The sequence below is a fragment of the Arctopsyche grandis genome, chromosome 9 (assembly GCF_051622035.1).
Source record: "Arctopsyche grandis isolate Sample6627 chromosome 9, ASM5162203v2, whole genome shotgun sequence".
Classification (NCBI taxonomy): domain Eukaryota; kingdom Metazoa; phylum Arthropoda; class Insecta; order Trichoptera; family Hydropsychidae; genus Arctopsyche; species Arctopsyche grandis.
In genome coordinates this window covers 3,663,100-3,671,001 of record NC_135363.1, presented here as the reverse complement: position 1 = coordinate 3,671,001, position 7,902 = coordinate 3,663,100, and positions in this window count along the sequence as shown.

Genomic DNA, 7,902 nt, shown 5'->3' with positions numbered 1-7,902 from the left:
ATACTTCCAAGTGCTACCACCTCGACTCCAATCGACAGTAATTACATTGACATCATCCTAAATATATAAATGAAAAGTTTTTTTTAGCTGTAATCGTCTGCATATTTAATATACCTACCCACTTTAGGAGAGCTTTGCTCATGTCCAACGCCCAGGTGGCATTACTATAACTCAAAAAGCCATGCACAAGCAAAATGGTTTGCTTTGTAGGGTCGTACGTACACGTTTCATTTTATGTTGATCGACATGTATGACTTGCATTCGACCATTTTTCCGTCTGTTCGAGAAATAGAACTCGACATTCAATTCGGACGAACTTTGTGGCACTTTAAGTCCAGTATCCATTTCAGTCCGGAGGCGAGGCCTTCAAAACCAAAGCATTCTACCTCTTCATGTTCCTATTTCGGTGGTTGAACATGTAATTTATTTATATTTTATTTTTATTCGTACCATGGTACCATTGCAGGTTGCCCCAAAGCGACACCTGTGGTCGAATCTGTACATATATAAATTGTATATATTCTTTCACAGCCATTAACCCTTTAAATGCTGACCAACGCCGATCGGCGTTTTGCCAACAAGTCCATGAAAAACGCCGATAGGCGTTGTTTTTTGAGCATGTACAAAGTAAACAAGAATATTACCCGCTAAAGCCTTTCCAGGTAGCATTGAAAAAAATGCTTTGATCCGTGTCAATGTTTGTAAAGACTGGTTTACAACGGAATTACTGTATTTATAACCATAGCAGAATATCCCGATGGAAATCCCTAACTGCTGACTATTTTAGATTGTGGCTTGTCATTTAGATTGTGAGCATTACATTTTAACAACAATGAAGAAGATGGAACTAGTTTTTGAAAAGTAAATTCATTAATAGACTTCTTTTGTTTATTTTATATTGTTGCAAGATATATTTGAGAGTCAAAACACACTTTTACAAAACTCGAAATATTCGGCGGTAGTGATCTAGGGTTTGTTTGGATTATCTACAATTTTTCTATTATATTAATTCTAGTTGGAAATTTTCAGCGTGACGGACATATTTTAGCGGAAAATATGTCAGCACTCAAAGGGTGCTGACCATCTACTGCTCGATGAAAGCCATTCTAACGCGCTTCCATTCGCCTCTGTTCTGACCAAATCTCATTCATCTTTTCCAAATCTCATTCATCTTGAGTGAAGATATTGAAATATAAATGGGCGGGTTATATAACTAGAAGAATGGACGAAAGGTGGACAAAATAAATGCTAGAATGGTACCCAAGAGAATGTAAAAGGATAAAAGGAAGACCGCAAGGAAGATGGGTCGACGAAATTAGGAAAATGTTTGGGGTGAGATGGGCGAAAGTTGAGCATAACAGATACGAGTGGAATAGTACTGGAGAAGACACCCAGCAGTGGATGGTATATGGCTGTAAATGATGATGAAGTGATTGATCATTCTCGCTTGCTGCAATGCAATGTTTCAACTTAAACTTTCGAGAGTGGTTCGATAGCGGCTTGCCAGCAATCTAAACAGCAATTTTGAACTAAATCTGACAACCGGAAGTAGAACTGAAGAAGTCTTTACTGAAAATTTAGTCAGCAGCATAGCTCAGTCGTTAAGCTTCTGCCTAACACCGAGAGGCACTGGGTTCCCATGAGCTGAACTAGATTGAAAAGAATTTTTCTGAGTACATATGTAGTGCTGCTGGCCAGACTTGGACGTTTGTGACTCCAGGTTGATCGTTTCCTATCTGAGTTTGCCAATTTTTCTGATTTCATTGTTGAAACGGTTCCCGATTAAATTGGCCAAAAACCTCCCTACCTACTATGTCACCACTATTTGAGTATGATTAATATACAATCAAATTTATGTACAATTCATAGATGTCTCCTTAATTACGAGATCAATTTTCAATCATCAATTTCAATCAATTTCAATTTCAATTTCAATTTCAATTTCAATGATCAATCAATTTCAATTTCTCGTAATTCATTGACTTGTATAATAACATTTTTATTACAAATAACTAACTGCATTGTTTGTAATTGGCCAGAAAGGCACATTGGGGTTTACCCGTAAGGCCTTCCTGGTATAAAAGTAAAAAAAAAACTAAAATGTGTGATTCTCTACATTAGCTCTCAAGCAAGACGTTCTCATAGCCGGTATGTGAGCGTCATTATCGAATTGTGTTTTTAACACTTCTTATTTAAATTAATTTAATTTAATTTTTTTTCATATATACCAGGAAGGCCTTACAGGTAAACCCCAATGCGCCTTCCTGGCCAATTACAAATTACAATTACAATACAGCATTTTTATATATGTAAATCACCGAATTACGAGACACTGAAAAACTCACAAATCAATAAGACATCTATCAATTTGTACACAAACTTATTTATTGCACATTAATTAATAACAAATTATAGGTGACATATCGTATAGGAGGGATTTTTAACCAATTTTTTCCGGGAACCGTTCCAACAATGAAATCAGAGAAAATTGGCAAACTCAAGGAAACGATCAACCTGAAGTCACAAATCCAGGTCTAACCAACAGCATACTCAATTCATTTTCATTCGAGGCCCAGCCCTGGGATCGAACTCGGCGCCTCTCAACGCTAAGCAGAAGCTTAACGACCGAGCTATGCTGCTGGCATATTCCCGGAATACATATATGAAGTTATGAGTCGGTCACATCCATATTTTTTTTATATATACATATATTTGTACATATTTCATTATTTGTATTTTCCATTTCAACCTTGCTTTTAAATAAAGTGCTACTGGGTTAGGTCAAGTCTGTTTTCAGACTTACAACAGATTGGTTGATACTACATATATGTATTTATATGTAAACAACTCGCATTAAAATACTTTTAATATATTAACACTAATTTTACCAACATTATTTGAACGGGTATGTGCTGCATCATCTATTTATGATAACGATTCATTCCAATTTTCTAATAGATATGCTATGTCTTCTGGATTCATGTACTCCTCTACTGAAATTTATTTAAATTGTACAATATATATGTATTCACAAAGAAATTATCAGCAGATATGCTGTTTGCACATTTCCCAATTTTGTATTATACATAAGGTGTTTCTAGCACATCTAATAGTGTAACTTACAATCAAATTCACAATATGTCGTACGTGGAAACGTAATTACAGCAATGAAACTCAAAATAATGAGCTAACAGTTGGCCATTTGGAAATACTAGCACTAAAAACTAGTAAAATCTTTAAAAACACATATATAATTATCGATCAAGATCTAAAACAAACCTTTCATATGTACTTACATACTCTTTAAGTGAATAAAGTAGACGTGGACTACACTTGAGAACAAATTATTATATTCATTAAATATGTGTTATATAATAATGGGGGAATAAAATCATAAAATAAATAATTATTATAATATGTATGTAACATGTGTGAGAAACTAATTGTCAATTTGAACGGTACTAATTTTTAAATGTATGAAAATACCAGTAAATGTAAGGGAACGAAATCTTAATGTATGTAATTGTTGTGTGATTGTGTTAATTGATGATAAAAGCACGAAAATCACAATTTCAGTGGTCAATCAAAATTGGGTTGTGAAGCATTTGACTTACTATATAAATATTTATATTCTTATAAATGCACTATTAACATTTAAAAAAAATCGAATAGTTATCTATTTTTTACATACCTCCTTTTATATTTCACTTACGATTACAATTCAGGAAAAAGTTTGCCTCTTATCCGATCGCTTTCATACTTTGCCATATTGCTCATTTTGGTCATCAATATAAGTAAATGGATCCTCCGCCATTACGGTAGAGATAAAATATCGTTTAAGACGCGTTTGAAGTTTGCAAATTTGAAATCTGGGTGACGTCTATGTAGTCTTTAGTTTTATACATAGATGGCGGCAGTAAAATAAAATTATTGGTATTTTTATTCAAAATAATAATTTATTCAGCTTGGTGTTTAAGACTGCCGAATATTGTCTTAAGTAATAAAACAAATATAAGAAGACAAATTTGCAAACGAAAGGGCCACACCGACCTGTTTGCTGTTTGGTGTATTTTATCTACATATGTACATTTTTATTTTACATAGATATATACCAAGAAGGCTTGACAGGAAGACCCCAATGCGCCTTCCTAGACAATTAATTACAAACAATGCAGCATTTTTATTACATAAATCACTGTAAGGCTGAAGAACACGAATTTAGTAATTAATTAATTCATTAATCAATTAATTGATTTATACTTGTACTGTGAATCTATGGATTTCTACTTGTAATGATCAGATACAATTGGCAAACTCTGATAAGAAACGATCGACTTGGAGTCACAAATATCCAAGTCTATAACCGACAGTTTTAAATATTAGCCTGGGATCGAACCCAATAATCTCTTGGTGCTAAACATAAACGCAACCACTGAACCATACTGAAATGCTAATCGATACGATGTTTCTGAAATGTTAATCGATACGATGTAATTTTTTTTCAATTTTTTTAGTTGACCGGAAATGGTACCTCTCTTTATAGGTGTCATCTTTATTTTATTGTTTCTTTTACTCATCCGTACAGCAGCATTGACCAAACATAGAAATGTAGAATTCGCAAAAGTATGTAATTTTGACACCCCTAGAAAACATGTTGCTAAAGGGATTTCTTGCTATTTTTATTATTTCCGTTTTTGAACTTATGTCTGTGTTAATCATCGCATTTTGGTATTTGTACTGTTTCACCTGTTCAACCATTTATACGCACACTCTCAGATATTATGGGGCCGTCTTTTCCTTGATATTATTATTAAAAATATTAAATACTATTGATATTTTTTTTGTTTTTATAATATTGTAACGTAGAGATTAGGTGAATGCCGTTCGTCAACCAATGGTTCACTAGAGCTGATTACCTGATCTCGCGTTCGCGCCAAAAGGGCTTCGACGTATAGAGGAGCAGTATACAACGGCCAATAAGGTCACGCGATCCATCGGCCAATAACACTGTTCGACACGAAAAATGTTTCAGAAACAACATATGACTTTTCTTATAGATCTATGCCCAATGAACAAGAATCTGGTTCTAAAAAATGTTGATTGTCTCGAGATTCGGAGATAATGTTTTTTTAAATCGTGCGATTTTTCTATATCTTCGTGTTCGGTCGATGTCTCAAAATCTGTCAATTTCCTGTTCAAAATGAATATTGGAATCTATAATCGGGTATTTTATTTTTCATTTGTAGTACTTTTCAGCTTTGAAATCTCTCTAAGTTGTAGTCCAGTTCAAATCAAAAGCCAAAAGTACGTATTTTCACTTGGGATTTTTTCCCATTGTTAATACTATTGTTACGTACGCCGCGGATTAAGCGAATAGAATCCCAGAGACTATGTGACCATTCAAGAGTTATCTGTTAACGGATTAACTAAGTGCTTGCACTTAGACCAACGGATATCTGTTATCGGATTAACTAAGTGCTTGCACTTACTTCCAGGATTATATCTGGACTCTAAGTGCATTTAGGCTAAACAATGACCGTTATTAGTCCTTTCTCAGAATCGGTACGGGGAGACCCAATGTCGTGGGAATACATATCCGAATACGTGACTATACAACAGGTAAACAGATTAGACGTCCTGAGAGATCTACCCTTTATAAGGCGGTACGTAGGCGATATCATGTCATTCTGGACTGAGCACTGCCAGTGCGTGTATCTCCTTAATCATCAATAAATGCGGTGAAACGACTGTTGGCCTTTTACTTGGATCCTCCACCCACCCCTACGCAACACTGGTCGTCAGAAGTGGGATCCAAGATTGGCCGTGGAACAAAGTCATCGGCGAAGGAAGAGAAGCTACAGCGAAGCCATCAACGGGAGCTGTAGGAGAGAGATCGACCCTTCATAAGGCGATACGTAGGCGATATCATGTCATTCTGGACTGAGCATTGTCAGTGCGTGTATCTCCTTAATCATCAATGAATGCTGTGAAACGACTATTGGCCTTTTACTTGGATCCTCCACCCACACCCCTACGCAGCACTATTTTATATTGAGTATTATCTATTGAAACATGTTATTGGGATAGTGTTCTGGCCACACTATTTTTTCGTTTAAAAGGGTTAATTGGAAGTGTGCTGAATTTTAAATCGGTAAAATTGCGTTTTAAAAGCTCGTACTAGTATTTAATCGTATTTACACGAATATGAATTGAACTAATAGGGATAATATATTAAATTGTCTTCATATGAGGATTAAATAAAATTACACTTATTTAAATCATATTTCCACTATTCTTGCGGATCAATAACAAAAATTCTATTGATAACTGGCTTACCTCTATAAAATAAACGAATTGTCATTAATTCCAATATTCACTTTTACCACAGAAATACTAGATTTTTATTTATGCTGAAAATTCGCGCATTTTTTTAAACGCCCATTCTTATCTCATACAAACAAAAATCATTGTCATATTTGAAGTTAGTGGGTAAAATTTAGTGAAGATTGATTAATATCCGCTCTAGTAACTTTTTTGATGCTCAGTGCTATATTAAAAACGAATACAAAATGATGGACGCACATTTCTGAAAAAACGAATTCATTTTTTTGAATGCCTTTATTTTATTATTTTACACAAGACTGGTTAAAACTATATTTAGTAATTACCAAATATTTTTAAGTTTCAATATTCAATTGCGCTTCATCGTTGGCTTTTTTTTACTTTTGCTGATGCAATATATGTAATCAATCGATATGGAAGCATTGATTACAAATTCTCAATATTCAATACTTCTCAATACAATAACCTTATTTGTTGAATTATTTTTACTCATATTATATAACTTGATCAGAATAACTATTATTTGTACAACGGACAAATAATAGTTATAAACACTATCGAGCGGATTCAAATAAAATTTATTTATTATCATATACTAACCAATAGGTATGTGTAGTCCATATCCAAATATTTTCATCTTTCTACCGTTTGTATGAATTACATCTACAAAATCCGCATCCGTCCAATCTAAATAATCGACTAACTCATCTGAGACAAAGCACGGTTGAGCTGGATCCAAGCCTGGTAGAAACATTAATATTTCAAGTATTTTTCGAAAAAAAAACATGGTAACGATTACTTGCATATGTATCTACCGTAGCGGTCAATAAAAAAGTGCCCACTTTCAAATTACGGTAAATGCAGATGTAATTTTTTTTTGGGGGCTGGGGATTTGTTCAAAGCCATTTTATTTTATGAACACGATCCTTTGCTTTTATTTATGTCAGTTTAGCCGGGATTTTCGGCTCATTCCATAGATCTAGAATATACTAGATATGACATTTCATACAAATTTCGTTGGAGATCTTGTCGCCACTAACTGAGGGGTGCGGGGGGTTTAACTAGCGGGGGGAAGTTGGGGAAAAAAAAGGTTTTTTTTCCCTACGACGCAGCGGTCGGCGTTTTTTTCACTTCCTCCCGCTAGTTAAACCCCCCGCACCCCTCAGTTAGTGACGAAAAGATCTCCGCAATCGACCTTTCCTACTTAGAAGCTACTAACCTACTGAGAGAAAAGTGTGCATGCGCCAAAAGGGAGACCAGTATAAACCGTGAGGGCGGATCTATGTATTATACATCTATGGCTCATTTCCATCGTCCACGTGCTGTTTACTAAAATTATGCCAAACTATCCTAAACTAACCGCGGCGCAAAAAGTCAAAATTTCGGCTTTGGCTTTGAAACACGCCAGCTCCCGATCTGTCGCTAGTCAAGTTGGATGCAGCAAGACATCAGTGCTCAAATATATTAATATGAAATCAAATCCTACACCTCCAGAACGAAGAAAAGGTCCAGGAAGACCGAAAAAGACGACAATTACTAAAGATCGACATTTGAAGTGCT